The 21,298-nt window shown below is 40.2% G+C and overlaps 1 pseudogene; it reads right to left on the bottom strand.

Annotated features, from left to right (window-relative positions):
• Positions 1-133: 133 nt before the first annotated feature.
• LOC116674470 (protein FAM171B-like) lies at positions 134-14,028 on the bottom strand (annotated as a pseudogene).
• Positions 14,029-21,298: the final 7,270 nt, after the last annotated feature.

The raw sequence follows: 21,298 nt of genomic DNA, 5'->3' as shown, positions 1-21,298 counted from the left end.
TACCCCGACTTGGACTAGTGCCTTACGTTTGTAGATAAATGAAAATAATTAGGTAAATAAGTTTCATCTCATAGATAGAAGTGATGCTGTTGATACAAACTTAGACGTCTGTAGCATGGCAGGCTTAAGTTTTTTACTGAGGGGGTGCTTGTTTGCTGCTGGATTTGTTTTTGACAAAGGTAGCATTGCGCTCCAGTGTTACAGGCTTCCTGCCAGACGTCTGGTTCAGCTCGCTCATATCCACTCCTGAGTCTAAGCTGGTTGCTCGACTCTCGACAGGCCTTGCCTCCTCTGCTGCTCTGACACTGCGTAACGGATCTCAGCTGCAGGTTTGCCCTCCAGTGACACAAACCAGGCCCGAGGCGGCTGAGTCGAGGGGATTTAGAAAGCTCTGCCAAGGCATGCACAGAGTGTCTGCCGCCCCGATTTTATTTAACGTTCCCCGGGACCGACGCTGACTCTGGGATGCTGAATTGACTCCTGGATGTGTTAGTGGACGTTGCTGGCCTGAGAGCTTTCGAGAACCCCGAGCTCTTCCTCAGTTTCCACTGCTTGGCTCTCAGCAGCAGAGGGACCTTTTCAGAGTCTGGGTGAAGTTGTCCTTACCCAGCGGCTCAGCAGCGGCCCCAGCACGGGGAAGAGTGGCCGACTTGCTCCACTCGGGCTGCTCCTCCAAATGGAAGAATGCTGGCGCGTGTGAAAAATAGCAACAGGCTGGTTATAAAGAACAGATTCTCTGTCAGAGAGGCCGGAACTCTGATCTGATCTGTAGTTTCATGCAAGCAAAGCATATCATTCATGTCATTGTTAGCTCCAGTTGGTTACACTCCACGGTAATAGCCACAGCATTGGGGTTGGCTATTACATTGCCGTGCAGATTTTCCCCTCTTTCTGCAACGTTTGGTTCTGTCCATCCTGGGATGAGAGGAGTCCTCTGAACATCCTTCGTCATCACATGTGGAGGTGGTTTGGTCTTTTCTCAGCACTGGTAGGATCTTCATTGTTTTCATTTGACTGAGCGGACGTCTGCAGACAAGACAGGACATTTTCCTGAATCAGCGCCAGGCTAATAATTCTCTGTCTAAAAGATCACCCTACATACACTACACGGTTACACAGTCAAATACAGACATTATAAACATTCAATTGGATAAATAATGGGTTTTACCGATATAAAAGGGAATGCTCGTGTTTCTGTTGGCTTGTTAAGTGTCTCTGAAAATTTGGTATGAGGAAGTGACAGTGAGACACAGAAGTAGTGTAATTGGCTATTATGGAGAAACTGCAGATCAACAGCGGAGTACAGGATTATGCTGCCAGAGTCTCCCTTAAAGGTTACAAAGAATGAGTTTTGATAGCCATTCTTTTTTTTTTGGAGGGTTGATAGTATACATAGGAACTAAAACCTTCAGTTCAGGCCGTAAAGCATATTAATACCTAAGAATTAAAGATATATTTTGAAATATGCTTTATTTGTGAGCTGTGAGACATTTTTTAATTTGTGTGGGGTGCAACAAAATCATATAGTAAATCTTTAAATGTTATTCAGTCATAGTTATTATCAGCATCAACCATCTTGTAGTATATGGACGGGTATGAGATGAAGCCCTCTGTTACCTGCAATAAAACAACAGCCCAGCCAGGAGGCAGTGACCATAACAATCATTCCTCCGAGGATAGCCACCAGGAGAGATGAATACTGTAAGATGAAGTCAATGGGGATATCTAATCCAAAGAAACCTAAAGCAATAGATGGTCAGAATTTAGACGTCTGGATGAAATATAAAACATACATGCAATAAGAAGCTAACTGGACAATTCCAATTCCAACAGTTTTAAAATGTCTATAAATACATTAAAGAATTATTCCCAGTGGCTTAGGCCTGCTAGAGGGCAATTGTCCACCAGGCGTGTCTGTGCTGCGACCCCCCCGAGCTATTGCAGCCATTCAAGTCAATGCTTGATATTCCACCAGCTGTGCCAAGGCGCTTCTCAGAAGCGTGCATGAATTGTCTCTCCTCCGCTAAAGATATACGCCAGGTCTATTTTCATGCGAGCAGCAAGCCGTTCAGACAGCCAGGCAGGAAGTGAAACAGCGGGACTATCCAGTCAATTTACCAACCCCCCCCCCAATATCGTATATTTCTCCTTTACACCACCACCACGGCCAACGAGAGATTCATCTCGGAAGTAGAAAAACACAATCCTACCAACAGATCCTTTTTATAAGGACAACGCCAGGAAAAAGATTGCATGGAGTTTAATTACAGGAGTGCTTGGAGTGGAAGGTAGTACTAGTTTAATAAACACGTACTTGTTCTGTAAAGTACTTGTAGAGACAATAAAATCTGCGGCAGAAAGACGCTCCGCTTCTGAGACGATCCTGGGGTGGTACAGCGCGTGGCGGAGGACGAAACAAAACTGGAATGCAGCACAGACATGCCAAGTGGAAAATGGCTGTTAGGCCCGGTGGGCCCCCGTGCTTGCAATACACTGGGAAAAGCCTGATCACGATGTTTGTTATAATATCAATATATTGCCTAGCCCTACAATAAACTAAACTGAATCTGAATATAGATCACTGTATTCTGTTCTCTAAACATCTTTAGGGGTTGCTGCCTGCCTGGATGACAAAGGAGCTGCTATCCAGTAACCAATGAGGCTGTGAACGTCCATACAAGTTTTCCTCCTAAACACCACCGTCCCCAGTCCTTTCCTCATCCATCCACCTAGGTGAGACAAGCACAACACCACTGTTGTATCACACTTCCCACAAATACCACAATCCAGTCAGATCTTTAAATTTAAAAAAGAAGTAAATTGGCCTAATCCATCTCACCACTTTTGTATTTTTTGAAAGTTTTATTGAGCTAAAATGACCGCCACTTTCTTTGCGAATCTTCATGAATGCACCAGGTCCGACACATGAGGCCCCATCTGTATTCTCTCTGTATTATATCTGTCACTTGGACATGATCTATGACTCTATAATGACCGGAATGACGGGTCAGTTCTAAATTCAGTTAAATGGGAAAGATTACAAGGCTGTCAAAAATAAACATCACTTGGAGAATCACATAACCTTTCCGTAACAGCAATGCCATGCAGAACTCTGGTGTTATAAAAAAGGTTTCATGTGCTTAAAAAATTCAAAAACTACTTCAACACGTAGATATGTTATGGTAAACTATTACCCTATTACCTGCTGTTACGTTAATGGTTAATTTCATTAATAGAACTGAGCCCCCTTTATTAACATACATTTCCATGTAGAGGCCATGCGATCATTCATGTATGTGTGACTGGGACATGTACTCACCAGTGGTCCGGTTAAAGAACCATGCCGGAACAACATTGGAAGTGTGAAGTCCATAGCTGTCGGGGATGCTGAGGCTGATCTGTATGGGCCCACTCACATGTAACTCTGTGTCTCCGGAGAAAAGCTGCACACTTACAGCGGCCACCGGACTCAACTCCACACTGACGTATCCTTCAAACAACATTCAAAAAACAGAGGTGGTAATGCTTCAGAGAATGGTGGACTAGACTAATTCCATTCATGAACTTGTTTCATGTCCTGATTGAAATGTTCAGAAATAAACACAATGCAGCCTATGTGCTGTTTTGTTTAGCAGCCTTTGTCTTCCACAGTCTTTTTTTGATAGGACCACTAGATGGCACAGCAGACAGAATTACACATAGTAGGTTTTCACTTTTATCTGAACTTGCAGTTACTTTTATCATCTCGAATCCAGATTGCAATTGATTTACAGTTCAGATCAATCAATGGTGATTTTGACTCTTTTTCTTTCAAGAATATTGACACAATTACTCACAACATCAAGCCTCTGACACCCACACAGATGTAATTAGTTACTGTGGCTGATTAGACCTCTGCTCAGGTTGAAGGTGGGCCAAGGCTTAGATAGACAATCTTTTTCACCATACAATTAGGCTTGTTGAGAAGAACCAGGTCTGCATGAATTGATCACCAGTTATCGCCGCCCGCTGCATGCCTCTAAGTGTCCGAGTTGAGCCCAACTTGCTCTGACGTCAGCACACGTGGGCAACGATAACCTCACGAGATGAGATGCCTCTCAGCTATCTAACAGCTGATTGGTTCAGAATCAACTCAACATGATGACTTTTATTTAAACTTTTAATTGTTTTTGAATTAGAAGATTTTAACTGCCATTTGTATGATTTAAAGGCTTATTCTGTACAGAATACATGTTGGGGGGCTGATAGTTACATTTAGAAGTCAGAGAGAATAAATGTGTTCAGATTACAGATCATCTACAGTCTGTTTTGTAATGAAAATCAGCAACAGATAGCATGTAGAGCATTATGACAGCTACTCTGTCATAATAAAAACAACGGAGAATTGTGTAGCTGATATATGGGTCTGATAACATTTTATTAAATCAGAATTGGACCTAACAGGATGTGAGTTTTCTGTGACTTCCTGTTAAATCTGAAGGCTGCAGGAATCAACTGGCAACTGTTTGACTTTAACACAGTTTTTTGTCACCGCCCCCTGCTGCTGCCGCCTGCTGTCATCAACTTTCAAGCGAGGCGGCGCAGTTCATCTCAAATGAGCTAATGATAAAGATGCCATTTTCCTACCCAAATGGTGCAACAAAGATAACAAAAGGCTCAGAAAGACGTCAGTCTATCCTTCTAGAACACAACCACACAGTCCTGGTAAGAGGTCTAATCTGCCAGATTAACTGTGTTAACCCACCTGTGTGGGTGTCCAGGGCCTTTACAAACTATAATACCATGCCTTCATTGAATTGTTTCCAGAACAGTGTCACTGCAGCACACACGTCTACCTGATTTACTGCTCATGATGCCCAAAGTGTTGGGAGAGCTGTGCTCCTCTGACGCCAGCTTGGGAATGGTCAGGTAGGCTGAGACAGAGGTGACATTACTGCTGGCTGTCAGATTCAGCAGGCTCTGGGAACTGGACAATGGGCTCCGACCAAGCGTCTGCAGATAAAGGAAAACATAACAGCTGGAAATGTTTTTCCTTTAAGGCAACTAACATAATGTGTTTCCTTAAGGCAACGCTTGTACTGAAAATCGAGCAAGAGAGAGAGAGAGAGAGAGAGAGAGAGGAGAGAGAGAGAGAGAGAGAGAGAGACTTTAACAGTACCAGATGTTTTGTCGGTGATCAGAATACAATCATCAAAGAGCCAGATGTTCCCCTGATTCAGACCAAGTAGGGACATGGTCACGGATGAAAATACTGCAGCAATGAAAAAATAAGAAAGGGAAACAAATGCAAAATTAGTATTGAGTACTTCATTTAAAAATTCACAGTTTGTTCACTAGTTGTTAGTGGGACATTGTGTTACAACTAAACTTACACAGAGCCAAGGAATAAGGGAATTAACTTTTCTAAGCTTTTACTACAAAAACAATAGCTTCAGATTCAGTTCTTTGCCATCATTGGAAAGCATGGCCCTGTAGATAGCAGATGAGCATAAGAGAAAGAAGAAGGCACTCCAGATGTGGGTTATATAATGATCCCGTTTACTTTTGCTTGGGTGCTGCTGCTGTGCCTAATTGGCTTTCAAATGATCATTTAGAAAATTAATGAAGTATATGAGGCTCAGTGTGTTCTGTGATTAAGTTTTAACATGACACAGTTTTAGGTGTCCTGATGAAAAAAATCCTTACTGCTATCTATCCTTGGGTCCAAAATGTGAATGTGCAAATCCATTGACAGATTTGTGTGTCAAACAAACACAAACACACAGCTAATAGAAATTGTAGTTATATAGTACAAGGATTTTTCAGAGGGTAAAAAGATGTATTTGGACTTCAATCTCAACAGGCGGAGGCATGGAAGAGCAGACAAAAAGAGACAGAAATTATCATAACCTGCAGGCACACTAAACTCAAAGAAAGGTCTTAAAAGTACTCACTGACATTTCTATGACTGTGAGAGCTAATTATGATAATAATGACACTGTGTAAAGCTCATTATCTGGGGTGATTCATCTAAACAATTTAACACGGGGCGGCTGTGGCTCAGTGGTAGAGCGGTTGCCTGCCAAGCGGAAGGTTGGTGGTTCAATCCCTGCCCCTGCAGTCATTGTCGAAGTGTCCTTAGGCAAGACACTGAACCCCGAGTTGCCCCCTGTGCTGTGCATCGGTGTGTGAATGTGTGTGAGTGTTTATCTGATGTGCAGGTGGCACCTTGTACAGCAGCCCCAGCCACAGTGTATGAATGGTGAATGTTTCCTGTAGATGTAAAAGCGCTTTGAGCTTGAGTTGTTAAGACTGAAAAAGCTCTATTCAAATACATTTACAACGCATTAAGCACATACACACATCATTGACCAATATCTTTCTTAAATGTGTTCTTAAGAAAGTTCCTAAGAAAAGTTGTGTCTGACTCCTGACGTGTTCTCAAACAGCATAATTGTTTGCAAGTGTGTTGTTAAAATGATGAATCCCAATGTATTCGTGAATTGAAAGCTCATGCCCGTCGGTCCTCTTTAGCATAGGTAAACACCAGGATAACTCCCATATGGCAGGGCCGCGTGCACACTTAGAGAAATGTTGAAAAATACGTGTTGAAGACTGTGGCGGCCTTTAGTACAGTAAAACTTTAGTAATTCTGAAGTGGAGGAACTGCTGCAAGAAGTTACTAGACATCATAAAAACCAGACATCATATTTACTAGCGTCAGCAGTGGAGCTAAGCTGCAATAAAACCAATGGAATGCAATTACCATAGACCGTTAACAGTCTATGGCAGGGATTTTCAACAGGGGGTCCGAGACCCAGGGAGGGTCCTCAAAGTTTTTTCAAAAATTCAAATGTCTCAACATGAATCCAACATATTAGAAAATATAAATCCCCACTAATGTTAGGCTGGCCAATAGGTGAGGTAGTCACTAAGGTAGCCATTCAAAGATAAGTTAATTTGAAGGGTTTATATGTGTAGAATCAAAAGATAATTTTTTTTTAAATCATGCCAACAATTGTTATTTTAATAGCTTAGTAGTCATTGCACTAAAAAGGTATGTGTAAAGGCAATTCCCAGTTAATTTTATACAATATATGTAGTAGGGGTCCCTGCTCCGTCTCTCTTTCAGTTAAGGGGTCCTTGGCCTAAAACGTTGAAGACCCCTGGTATAGCATTTACTTATGCAGTGAACATTGCATAGGCGTAGAACTAGAAGTATAGGCTACAGGCCTAGAACATTTCATACACAATGCAACTCAAAGTGTAAGTGAAGTGTGTGTTTATTAAAACAAACATATAATGATGTGTAAAATAATGAAAGTTAGTTACAAAATTATAAAGAAATAATATTTTAATATAGAACGGATAAAAACGATATGACTTATTTTGGGCAAACATGTCAGCTCTCAATTGTGAGTAAGAGTGCGCTTCAGTGTGTATACATTTTGTTCTTACCTAAGAACAAATCCCAAATAAGAAAACATTGGTGAATCCAATGTTGTGAAACAACATGAAGATTCTGTGAAACCAGAATATATGTGAACACTGCGTAACTGGGGTTTAAGAACAAATTTGGAACGATTGGTGAATGAGGCCCATTCATCTTACTTGGCGTTCTGTTGGTTTTATAAGGCAGTAGTGTACAAATGTAGCCATCCTTGCTGGCCACAATTGTTACTGGCATCTGAGTTTGGTAAGGTACATGAAGTAACACACTGCCGTCCTCCCCAGTCAGAGCAGTTTCAGTCCTGGTGTAGTTGATGTAGACCTCCACCACCGCTTGGCTCAGGTACTGACGACTCAGCACACTGTTGACCTGGACCTTTAGGTTAAAAACCAAATCTGGGGGGAAGGATAAGGATTGGGTTAAAACAAAGATGGGTGGGCGGATGGGTTTAGAGTTGAGCATGAGCATTCATACAAGTTCAGGTTCACACTACAAGGAAGGGGCAAAAATAAGACTACCTTACAATATAATGCAATCCACTAAAACGCCAGAAATTACAGTCTCAGAAAAAAGGTAAAAGGTAAAGGTCGTACTTGTTGCACTTTAGACTGCATTTTAAGTATTTGTAAGGTGTTCCTGTTTTTTTGTCCACCTCTTTGTATGCGGTACAACCATATGCTTTAACGAAATGGAGATGGCTGCATTTCCAATTAACCTAGAAGGCACCTTATTGACAACACAACGGGGAAAGTAATTTGCAGAATCCCTGGAGGATATCAATGAATTAATTCCAGCAGATTCTACACAGGTGGACATAAATTAAACTGGTATAATTGGCCAATTATTTCAACAAAGTGTGACTCTGAGACAAAATTATGCTACAGCATGCAGACAGCTAAGTACAGTGCATGTTTCCAATAATTCTCAATGCATAGCTCTAATCATTACACATTTCTAGGTAGCTACAAATCCCATTTATGGCCTAATGATAATGTGCCAACCCAATTGGCCACTTGCACACTGTGCCCTGACACCCAACAGTGAGTAAACAAGACTTTATTTCTCAGGGGTATAGTGTTGCCTAACAATGAAGGAATGCTCAGTGATACATCCCTAGTTGCCCATATGAATAAATGAGGACATAAGCAATTATCACACCAAGGATCAATGCATGAGACACACACACACACACACACACACACACACACACAATGCATTAAAGCTAAGCTACTAAGTACTTTTATATTTAAAGTAACAAACCCACAGATAATTAAAACCAGGTGTTTTGGCCTCTTTAACTAATTGTTTCAGTTTTTGAGTTTGATTTAGCCTAACTACCCACATGTATCAAGCCCGTTTTTAGCTCCAGCAGATGATTTTTAGCACCAATAAAAATTAAAAGTTAACAAACTTATATGCTACCTGCCAAGAACCGCAGCAGACAAATTTAGCCACTAGCTGGCATTGAGGAGCCTTTAGCAGCTTAAGAGACTGCTATTTCCCTCCGTACTTTGTGAGCTTAAAGGAGAGGCTATCCTGGATTTATATTTGTCTGGTTGACACAACTCCAAATGAATGCTAACGATGAACTGTTAATAGGCAACTTAATTATATCTAACTTGTGTTTACAATTTACAGTATTCTGCTGTTCCCAACTGGCCAAAATCACTTCAAAGTCAAGTTTATCATTCCGAACGCCTGCAGCCATTGGGGTGTATGAATGTGGGAACATATTGCTGTGGACAACTGCGAAGGTGCATAGCGTTAGGTTACTAAAACACAGACTTTATAGAATACAGAATGGAAATAGTACTCATGGCATCACTAACGCCCTAAAATGATGAGGTCACGATGGGGTCAAAGACTCTTCACTATTTTTTAATCTTAGATAGGAGAAAAACGTGCAGTTAACCAAAGTCCTCATAAATCGACCGAGTTTAGAATACCAACACCAAGAAAGCAAAAAGTGACGGACATCTGGCCAAAATGAGGGACATCTGGTGGAACCTTCAGTGGCACCAGAGCAATCTCGTAAATGAAACGTTGTCGATATAAACTACAGGGGATTGACTCCATTTTGGAGCCAGCCTCAAGTAGCCACACAATGAACTGCAGTTTTTGGTACGTACACTTTGGCCACTTAATGGTTAACGTTTGCACGAGCCAGTTTTAAAACGTGCCCTGAAGCCATTGAACAATGCTTCATAGAAACTCCACAGTATCAAGAATACAATGTAGCACTGCAGAACTCTGCTAGCACCAAGGTATCTTCCTTCACCTACTGCCCTGCTACAAATATTCTAATAAGTGTATGGTTCCTATGCAGTCTGGGTTGGAAGTGAGTTTTGGAAGCCATAAATCTCAGCGGCTCATCATCAACCCTCTACAGCTCCATTATATCATAGTCACTTTGTGCTAAGAGCCATAAAAATGGCTGTATTGCACTTATATTAGTAACTAAATGCTGCAATATCTTTTATAGTAGCAATCTCACTGGTCATGTCACAAGCATTGTTCACTAATGGTGACAATTGAATTTGTTACTGGTCTGACTGCTTATAATCCTGTTGCTAAAAGATCTGCCAGAGCTTTACTAAAAACGCCTGTAGCCATGCCTTATGCTACCAGCTTTCATAATATTTCAGCAAGTGCCAAAACCAGATAACCAGATCATCCCATTTCATTGCCCCTAACAATTCCCTTTGATCGGAAGCAGGAGCTGCCAGGAGGGGCTGCATTTCCAGGCACAATATGAAACACTACATTTGGCAGTGTGAGCGTCATCTAGGGAAAACATCCACTAGTGCAAATGGACAAGAGAAGGCTTGTTTTAAGAGAGGCAGCCTCTGCTTAATGTGTTCTGCCTTAGTGGCCAAACCAAACAGAAGGGGGTCACTAAATCTGAAATGGAGGTGTTCCGTGCCAGATTACTATAATCTTCCCATTTGGCGAAGTGAAGCTCGCCACAAAGAGGTTTATGAAGTGGATTGAAATGGGCTGTCTGAGATGACAAATAGATCCCACGCTGTGTGTAATTTGGTTTGAATACTGTTATTATCAGGCACATGATAGCACTGGTGTACAGCAGACTCTTTTCAAACCCTTCCTTCATCAATGTATGAACCTTTTTAAAAGATATTTTGGTTCATAGCTCGAGGAAGATATTTCCACTGGTCAAACATTAAATGACAAAGCTACATGCCCTTGAAATGAAGGCAGTAAATATTAGATTGTTAAGCTGTAATTATGGCAAACGCAATGTGTGTTCATTTGCTTTTGGCTGAGATATTAATTTCAGCGATAGATTATACTTTGAACCGCAGATTCAGATCAGATATGTTGACTGGTCAGTTCTGTGAGACCACCAGGCAGCACAAACAGATGGTCCAACAGGGATTTATCTTAGCTGACCCCCCATCCTCCCTCACAAACATGCCTGTTTGTGTGCTTGTGTTGGATGTAGGCCATGCATTCCTTTGAAAAAACACAAGTGACTCTTTGATATGGGGGCCAAATCGGCCTCAATCCCGAGTCAACAATATCAAATTGAGACAAAAGATGCTTAGGATCCAGCTGGGTGAAGGGTTGGCACAAAGACTTAATGTCCGAACAAGCTCCAGTCTTGTTATTGTATTTTCATTGTATTGTATATTGTTTTTTAATCGCCAGAGAATATCAATATACACAGTGCAAAAGGCTGCAACATATCCTAATAGATTTTTGTGGTAGTTGAAATAAAATATGAGCGGAAAACTGCACCTTTAAATGCTAGTCATTTTTTTGCTTAGGATCTAAGTGGTGTCTTTTATATTCAATTCATAATTATAGAATGTTGGAAATTATTTCCTTTTTATTTGTTTTAAATTAAACAAATTGTTGTAAAGGCAGAACTGAATACACTTTAATATGACACCCTGAAGAAGACTGTCTGGGAGACTACTCGTGGGTTGATTCTCCTTATGTTTTTTAAATGACCTATTATGAAATTAAATTAGCCATTAAAATAAAGGCTATTTAAATAACTTTGAGGAAGAGTGCCTTGGATTTTCTTTTTTCTATACTTAATTGAATTCCCGACCCCAAAGAGCACCTTCAATCATCTGACTGAACTTCCTGAGCACCCTGCACCTGTTTGTCTTGCCAAGACATTTTATTATCTGTTTATCACAAGTACTATCATTATCACGATATTCAGCAACGTTATCGCATATTTTCCTCGCATCGTGCAGCCCTGAAATGATATCAAGTGGATTGTTTTTGTAAGATATCATACAAACCCGTTGGGAGAATTGACCATCAGGTTCCAGAAGGTTTTTATACATTTGTATTTCTATATCTTCTTCTATTTATTCAGTAGAAGTGGGCAGTAATTCATGAGAGCTGGCTCTGTGCAGACAAGAGGCTAAGAGGAGGTTTGGCATTGACACAACACATGCTTGCGGGGAGGGGGGCTTGTGGAGGGTACAAGGGACAGCATGGCCGGGTGCATTCCAAGTGTTTCAATCAACAACACAGACTTGAGCTTCATGTGATGACGGATGGTAATATAGCCTACTCCTACAGTAGCATGAATTACTCATGAATCAGTTGATGAAAAGGGTCACAAATCCCTCTTTCAGCTCCTCTCCACAGCTCTGCTGGGAACAAGAACATTGTCATGACAAGTGCATGCATCTGTGAGAGTGGGACTCTAGAGGGGGGGCATACTTTCTCTTCAAAATACCCACAATAGGACGCAAATTGAAGTTGAAAGCTGAGTCATTTGTTATGTAAACACACGATTTGGATGGAAAGATAATAAAGAGTGGGTATATTATTATGCTATATTTAAGAGCTGCAAATATTAATCAATTAGATGTCAACCCTTAAAGTAATTGTCAACTGTTTTGATAATCAAATAATTGGTTTGAGTCTTTTTTAATGGGAAAAAAGTAAAAATACTGATTCCAGCTTGTTAATTGTGAATATTTTCAAGTTTCTTCACTCCACTGTAACAGTAAACTGAATATCTTTGAGTTGTGGACAAAAGAAAACATTTTCAGGAACTTAACTTGGGCTTTAGAAAACAGTGATTGTCATTTTTCACACATGTTCTGACACTTTAGGGACAAAACAGCTAATCCATTCAAGAAAAGAATTGTTAGTTGCAGCCCCGGTTATATATACATTTTTTTTATAATGTTTTTTGTATGTTAAGGGCCCTGAGCTGCTTTTTGAGCATCTACACAAACAAAACACTCTTTTCATAATGGACTAGTCATTTTGACATCTTTTTTGTTGCTTTTCTAAACCTTTTGGCCATCTCTCAAGTCACTTTAAAATGTGAATATTGTTATAATAATATGAATATACTGATTAATCACTGCTTTGTTGCTGGTAATGCAATAGAAAGGGACAGCTGGACAAACCGTTAGTCATGGTGACAGCAGCAAGCTCCCACATCTTTTGGATCAGATTTGTGAGCAAATCCTTCTACAGATGTCTGGGCCGACTAAATAACGACATCTAAGTACATAATCTGTTAGAAAAGACCTGTAATATGATGGTTGTTAGAGTAGATAATCCTTATTTTTCAGCTACAACGTCATTTATTTGTACTTAGGCTAACCTTCATGTTGTGACCAGTTTTTCAAAGTGTTTTACCCTCCGTGTCTGAATACCATTCAAAATATGTTCCTATGACTCTGAAATAGGCCTATAGCTAAGCTCAAAATTATTAATAATGTCTGTTTGTTTAACTCTACTTTAAAATTATGCTATAATTTCATAGAAATAAGGTTTATGAGGTATTATTGGACCTTGAATTCCAAGACAAGTGTACAACTAGCTAGTGGTAATAAATTGGTATTAGGGGTAATATAGCCTACTGGCAACGTTGGTATAAAAAAGCAACAAAAATGTCAAAAGAAAAGCAACAAAAACACCTAAAAATGGGTCCAAAAATGGGTGTAGGCAGGGTCGACTGAAAGACAACATAAGGGGTCCCAGGTGTAGGCTAAAGCACAGTTACGCTAGCTAACTGATAGGTTTTCTAAAGTTGAACCCACCCATAGCCTACTGGCAACGTTGGTAAAAAAAAGGCAGAAAAAACGTCGAAACTATGTCAAAAAGTGACCAAATTGTCAAAACAAAAGCAACAAAAGCACCTAAAAATGGGTGTAAGGTCGACTGAGACAACACAAGGGCTCACAGGTTATAGGCTAAAGCACAGTTATGCTAGCTAACTCTGACAGGTTTCCTAAAGTTGAACCCGCCCTGTGATTCATGGCTGGATACAGTGAAGCCCACACCCACCTGCCGGGGGACCGAGCACTTGTTGTCGGTGCTGAGAAGGTTCCTGTTGCTCAGTGTGATCCCGCTTGGCATAGTTTCCGTCATTGATATGCACGGACTGTCCGCTCGCACTCAACTCCCCAGTCGCTTTCCCATTCTGGCATACAATCAGCGCCGAAAACAGACACATAATATGGCGCATGACTTTAAGAGAAAGTTGTGGATGAGAGTCCCTAATCACTCGTCACAGGTCCAGTTTTCATCTAGAAGTTGTGCACGAACAGAGATGCTTACTCCATCGCCATCCTAACTACTCTACTGCTGTCACACTCTTCAAACTGCGCAGGAAACTCCTCCCATTTTCCTGGGAGAGCTGCTCTATCTATCTATCTATCTATCTATCTATCTATCTATCTATCTATCTATCTATCTATCTATCTATCTATCTATCTATCTATCTATCTGTCTGTCTATCTATCTATCTACCTGTCTATCTATCTATCTATCTGTCTGTCTTTCTATCTATTTATCTGTCTGTCTAGCTCTCTCCCTCTCTCAGTTTATCTCTTATCTGTCTGTCAACTGTCTCTAAATTAACTGAGATAACGCAAATGTACAGTAGGCTATATTATTTTTCATTGTGTCATATTATTGATATTGCTGATGCATTTGAATATTCCTTTCTTTTGAATTGACTTTTGATTAGTTTTTTTTTATTTCAATTGTATTCCTTTATTCTTATTTTTATAGATTTTTAGCCCGTTTATAACTTTATTTATTCTATTTTGTAATTTCACAGTGTCATATTTTTACATGTTTTTGAAGCACATTGTAAACATACTTTTGTTTTAAAAAGTGTGATCAAAATAAAGGATACTATTATTCATTATTAGCATGTAAGTAGCACATCAATGTTGTAATATTTATATCTTGTTGGATATTACTGGAAAACAGCAAACTAATCCAGGCATCTCTATAATTGAGTTTCAAAGCAGTGAGAATGTGTTGTTAGTGTTTGTGAAACATGAGATAATAAGGCAAATCATTGCAGCTGAATTCTAAAAAAGAAATTAAAAAACAATTGGTTGAAACCAGTCGATTTGCTTAAAAAAGTGTAGGAATATTCTCACTGCACTGGCATATTTATTCTTAAAATTGGGAAGAGAAAAATAGACTTTCTTTATTTGCCGTGTGCACATAAATAACAGAAGTAGTTATTAGAAATGGAAATCTTAAGGCTCATGCACCAACAATGCTCATTAAATGACAAATGTACAAAATTCTGTGAGAAAAATTAATAAAATAAATAGTGGAAGTTCAGATAAAGGATTCGGATATAACAAATAAAGAATGACTGAAGTAGAGTAAAGTAAAAGTACCTGGACACTTTACTTAAGTGGAATACTTTCGTAGATGAACTTCCTTTACACCACTGTAAATGTATTTGTATTTCCGCTGTCAGTAGATTACAGTACAATGATCAGCTGGCTGGTGTGTACCACGCTGTGAAGACACATGAACTGACTCATTTCTACCACTAGATGGTAATAATGCAATGTCAGTTGATCAACAGGAACGCTGAACTGTCACTTAGCCGTAAATAATTCACATAGCTTCACAGGGGTTATTGACATCTTGATAAAACCAGCATTAATAGTGAAAGCACCAACAGTTATGGTATCAATGTTGTGTTGTCAGTAGCAGTTGTAGTTATTGGGTTTTTTATTTATTACCTATTCATACATGTGTGGAACTTTCCAGGTCTAATAAAGGCATCCATTAAACATTTAACTTGAATTCAGCATTCTTTTTCATCCTCTCTTTTTCACATTACACCACTGATGTTTTAGTCACTGACTGAAGATGTGTCGACACACATGTATGCAAGCAGAGCTCCTAGTTTTGCAGAACATTTTTATTATTTTATTTCTTTTATTTATTTATACATTTATTATTTATTATTTTCTCATGTCGTTTTTTGTCGCTTTTCTTTTGGTTTTAAGCATGAAAATCAGTGGGGTTCTGAACGGACAATGGACAATTATTAATTATGAATATTTATTAAGAGATCTTAAACATTTTGAAAAAGCTTTAGAAAAAAAAATACCATTCTGAACCAACCCAGTCTCATGGCCATTCGTGAAATATTTTTTTTTGTGATGGCATGCACGTTTTTTAAACTAATGTATTTCAGTGCGAAGTATCTTTTGTGAGCACAGCACAATTCTCAATGAGAAGAAGAAGACGTAGCATTAAGAGCAACTACGGTAACGAGTAGTATGAAAGTCTTTAAAATCTGCATAGGGAGGTTGTTCGAGGTGGTGGATGGGTCAAACAACACAGGGGGGGTTGATAACGGAGTTGAATTTCAATTCAATTCAATTCAGTTTTAATTGTAGTATCAATGCATAACAAGAGTTATCTCAAGACACTTTACAGATAGAATAGGTCTAGACCACACTCCAGAATTTACAAGGACCCAACAGTTCTAGTAGTTTCCTCCAGAGCAAGCAACAGTGCGACAGTGGTGAAACCTTGGACAGACCCAGGCTCTTGGTAGGCGGTGTCTGACGGGGCGGTTGGGGTTAGAATGAAGGGTGACAATAACAGTCACAAAAATAGTAGTTTGTAGTAGTTTTATGTATTAGTACATGGCATAGCAGGGCATTGTGCGGCATTGCAAGGCACAGCAAGGTGCAGCAGGGCACCGCACAGCGTAGCAGGATGTAACAGGGCATCGCAGGACGTGTAGCAGGACCATGAAGACATCAGGAAATGATGATGGAGACTTCAAAGATGACAAGTCCAAAGATTTCAGACCATTTGCAGTTTTATTCAAACACAGAACAAATGACATGACAAAGAGAGCTGCCTCTGTACACACGGATGTCTATGCAAGAGTGACCAATGAACACCAGAAAATGCAGTATATATATACAGTATATATGTACTGTATATACTGTATATATTTTTATATTCATCTCATCCTGCACCTGTCAGGTGATCTATTTATGTGAGACAGTGTTACCTTCAAAACAACTTTTTATTTGTGAGACACTTCTAATTCACGTTTTACACATTCCGATCTATTCCTGCAAACTTGTGTCCACTTCACGCTGACCCTGCCATGAAAGTTCCCTGAAAATAGTTAAATACATTTACTAACCTATCCGGGATCGTGTCCCATGGGTCACATTTCCTTAACCCAACCGTCGCTTTCTTCTTTTACTAAACCCAACGGTCCCGTTATTGTTTCCTAAACCCAACCATTGCTTTCTTCTTTTCCTAAACCCAAGCCGTCCCGTTGTACACAGCTATGCAATTGTTGGCATTATAAAAAACGTGCTGAACATCCCGAAAAAAAAAACGTGCTGAGCATCATGAAAATAAACAAGATAAATGTGTTTGTGTACACATCAAATAGATAAAATCAGGTGATTATTTCACGAATTGCCGTGAGATTGTGTTGTCTGAACCGATCCTCCTCTATACCCAACATAACCATCAGATATCCTCTGTTAAACACAATGCTTCCAAAAGAAGTGTCCTCATTCTGTGTTGCTGATTGCGGTGGAGAGCTGCAACATTATCATACAAAGATATTCTGGGCAGATATTGGGAAGAGATCTGGTGATTGTGAAGGCCACAGAATTGTGATTCACATCATTTCCCTACTCATCAACCCATTCAGTGACCCCTCCTGCTCTGTATGGAAGCTTCTGTGTTATTAGCTTTCCCTCAGTCAGTTTTTTTCCTTAATTTGTCACCTGTCTGTTTATATATTGCCTACTCTGTATCAAGTCAAAGTGTACAAATGCATTATGCGCACACATTATGAGCAGGATAGCCAGGTAGATCACCCTTTATTCCTAACAACTTCAAAGCAAGATGACATTCCTCCCAACAATCAGAAACTTCAAAATGAGTTGACTTGTACATCTGAGGGAAGACTTAGTAACAAGTCAGAATTGCCAGCACAATGCGCAATGCATTCTCATGAACGGGTTTGTATGATTTCTTACAAAAACGTATGCACGATAATTGCTGTGGAACGGCTGTGGCTCGCTCTGGAACGGCTGTGGATTGCTCTAGAACGGCTATGGATCGTTCTGGAACGGCTGTGGATCGCTCCAGCATGGCTATGGATCGCTCCAGCATGGCTTTGGATCGCTCCGGAACGGCTATGGATCGCTCTGGAACGGCTGTGGATCGCTCCAGCATGGCTATGGATCGCTCCAGCATGGCTTTGGATCGCTCCGGAACGGCTATGGATCGCTCTGGAACGGCTGTGGATCGCTCTGGAACAGCTGTGGATCCCTCCAGCATGGCTATGGATCGCTCCAGCATGGCTTTGGATCGCTCCGGAACGGCTATGGATCACTCTGGAACGGCTGTGGTCCTACTCCGTCAAAGCTCCAACGATCCGCAGAGCTTCTATTTTTGCTGGATTCCGGAGAGTTCCACAGCAATTCAGCACAGGGCAGATTGTGCGGGACAGGAAGTCGAGCACCAAAACAAAATGAAATATCCGGTTGATTTTCAAAATAAAATACACCTTGGTCAAAATGGATCATATTTCCCTGCACTACATCTTGAAAATGTCACAATGGGCGAAGACAGGCCTAAAGTCAACAGGTCAGAGGTTTTGTGGTTCTGTTTATAGAAACTACATCCTGTTATATTGCACGATCATACGTGAATTTGTGAGATTTCATGGGTCCTTGTGATGTTCCGCAGTTGGTAGGGTCAGGGGTTGTCCTACAAAGTTACGCCGACCGCCATATGACAGTTAAGTTTAGCGGTCATTACAGTTAAATTTAGCAGTGAAAAGGTTACTGCGAGCCTGGTTCAGGTCACTGTGAGGCCAGGCCCTTGATCAAGCATTTATGTTTTTTTAATTATTACTTTATTAGCCTAATTGGGTGGGGAGAAAGCTATGCCTCTCTAGATTCTCCCGTAGCTCTGGGTAGTGTGGCCAGTGCGTTGGCTGCAGGCTGCGGCAAAGGACAGTAGCCTATTAATTAGATGATCCATGGCTTTGATTATGTTTGATTATATGGGTTCATAATTACAGTTAATGTGTTGGGCCGGGATCGGACACAATGTGCTCAGGTAGGGTCGGGTGAGGTGTCGGTTGTTTCAGAGACAGATGCAGTTGAGTTTAGCAGACCAAAGGTGCCGGGCAAAGGGAGATGATGGTCCTTTCAGTGCCCATTACCGTTTAGTTTAGCGGCCAAATAGTGGAGGATAAAGCAGGATAAAGGATAAAGATGCCAACAAACCACAGCACTTTGATTTGCAATTGATTGAGCTTTCATTCTACTTGTTTGTCCAAATAATTTACACTAAATTGAGGATTACATTGAATTTGTCAAATGCAAAATGCTTATTCAAACACATTGACATTTGAGTAAGTTTAAGTTTAGGCACCAACACGGCTAGATAGATAGTTTAGAGGTTTGGATTAAAACACTGGTGCCCTTAATTAGTACTCCTGTGGCACCAACACACCTTTTCTGGGTGAAAGTCTTGTGTTTTCCCCGGGACATTTAACTCCACTCCCCCGCTTAAACACACATTTTAGAAAGGACTGTGACGTAAATTACTATATTGTTTTTCCTCCTGTGTTTTACATGTTTCAACCAACAACCTTACCTACAAATTTCCTATTAAGAGTACTTTCATTTTTTTCTAGAGTAGGAGTCAGGCCCTGCTTTGCTTTATTCTATGCGTCACTTTGCACTGGCTTCCTCAGTGATATCCGCCTGCGGAGCTTCCTCTTGTCAAAACGTGAGTGAATCCTTTCTCGGGTCGGCTGACTTCTTCACCATCATAGCTCTTCTGTGACAGGGGCCTCAGAGAGGCAAGGAGCTGACACATTTGTCCTCCCAGCTCTAGTCCCCCTCTGAAAAAGTATAAATCAGAGTCTAAACACATTGAGAAGGAGGCTCAATGACGGTCTCCAAGATCAATTTGCCACAAATTAGATACAGCAATGGTTCATTTCTCCACATAAATAGCCGCATCTACAGGGACTATTTTGGAAATCTGTGCCTGCTCTCTGCTCCATCCCTGGCTGCTTTCCTCTAGTTATCTTAACAGAGCACAGATAGATTCTCTTGTGTTTTTCTCCACACAACACTGCCTAGTTTATTACTAAAAACACAAGATTATTCAGTTCCACATTATTATTTTTTGAATTACACAGACTTTATTGTCATTCAATTCAATTCAATTCAATTCAATTTTATTTATAGTATCAATTCATAACAAGAGTTATCTCAAGACACTATACAGATAGACCACACTCCAGAATTTACAAGGACCCAACAGTTCTAGTAGTCTCCTCCAGAGCAAGCAACAGTGCGACAGTGGTGAGGAAAAACTTCCTTTTAGGCAGAAACCTCGGACAGACCCAGGCTCTTGGTAGGCGGTGTCTGACGGGCCGGTTGGGGTTACAATGAAGAGTGGCAATAACAAAAATAGAAAAAAATTGTATTAGTATTCAACTGCACATTAACAATATACAGATGAGCGAGATTTTGTTGCAAGGCTACGAACAAAGAAAAGAAACAGAAGACAAGTAAAATAGAAGTATGTGCAATACAAAGTATCTGCAATATAAATTTAAAAACAATTATAAGATGATTATGACTAGTGAAAATGTCTGTAGCAGCAAGATGTATTGCAGTGAAAACGGCGAAATGAACAATATAAATTCAAAGTACTTAGTGTAAATAGGGTTCACAGTGTCCATGTAAAGTGACTAGTGTTGTATGTATGGGAGGGAGGGATCATTGGGAGTTCAGCAGTCTTATGACGTGGGGGATGAAGCTGTTGTAAAGCTCTGTTTTGTTTGAAATTTACTTGGAACGTCAACAGAAGTGACCATGCAAGAACTCAGTGCACCTTTAAAACAGCCCTGAAATTACTTCTTTTAACCAACCAATATTTTCCATAAGGACTGCCTACATAACCAACCAATGTTGTCTATATGACTGCCTAGATAATCTACCAATATTTTCCATAAGGACTGGCTTTTAGATTTTTTTCATGTCTTCACAGCAGTTTAAAATCCCTGAAATTAAATCTTTTACCAACCCAGGTTTTCCATAAGGACTGCCTACATAACCAACCAATATCTTCTATATGACTGCCTATATAACCAACCAATATTTTTCATGTGACTGTCTGCAACAAACTATTTTCCATGACCTGTAACTAATAGAGTATAGACCGCTGCCATGTTTGGTCTGATTGTGTCTTTAAATGGAAAATAACATTAATAATAATAATAACATTTAGGTCACTAAAGCGGTTTTCCTCCTTTTACATAAAGATGAATTCAACATGTCTTGTAGTTCAGCCTTTAATGACTAAAGTATCTGGGTCAAAGCTGAGCAGATACATAAAAAGACAGATCTAGGTGTGAAATTATGTGTGTGTGTGTGTGTGTGTGTGTATGTGGGCTTTGTATTTCTGGCACCTGGCTTTTGTCAACACCTGCTGGCAATCAACCTCGATACCTGTCAGCTCAATAGCTGTGGATCCATGACTGCTGATTGGTTGGAGAAAGAAAATGGTGTTGACAAGCTA

This window comes from Etheostoma spectabile, unplaced genomic scaffold (genome assembly GCF_008692095.1).
Source record: "Etheostoma spectabile isolate EspeVRDwgs_2016 unplaced genomic scaffold, UIUC_Espe_1.0 scaffold00000311, whole genome shotgun sequence".
Lineage (NCBI taxonomy): Eukaryota > Metazoa > Chordata > Actinopteri > Perciformes > Percidae > Etheostoma > Etheostoma spectabile.
The sequence above is the reverse complement of the archived record's forward strand: the minus strand, read 5'-3'. Positions and strand labels throughout refer to the sequence as shown.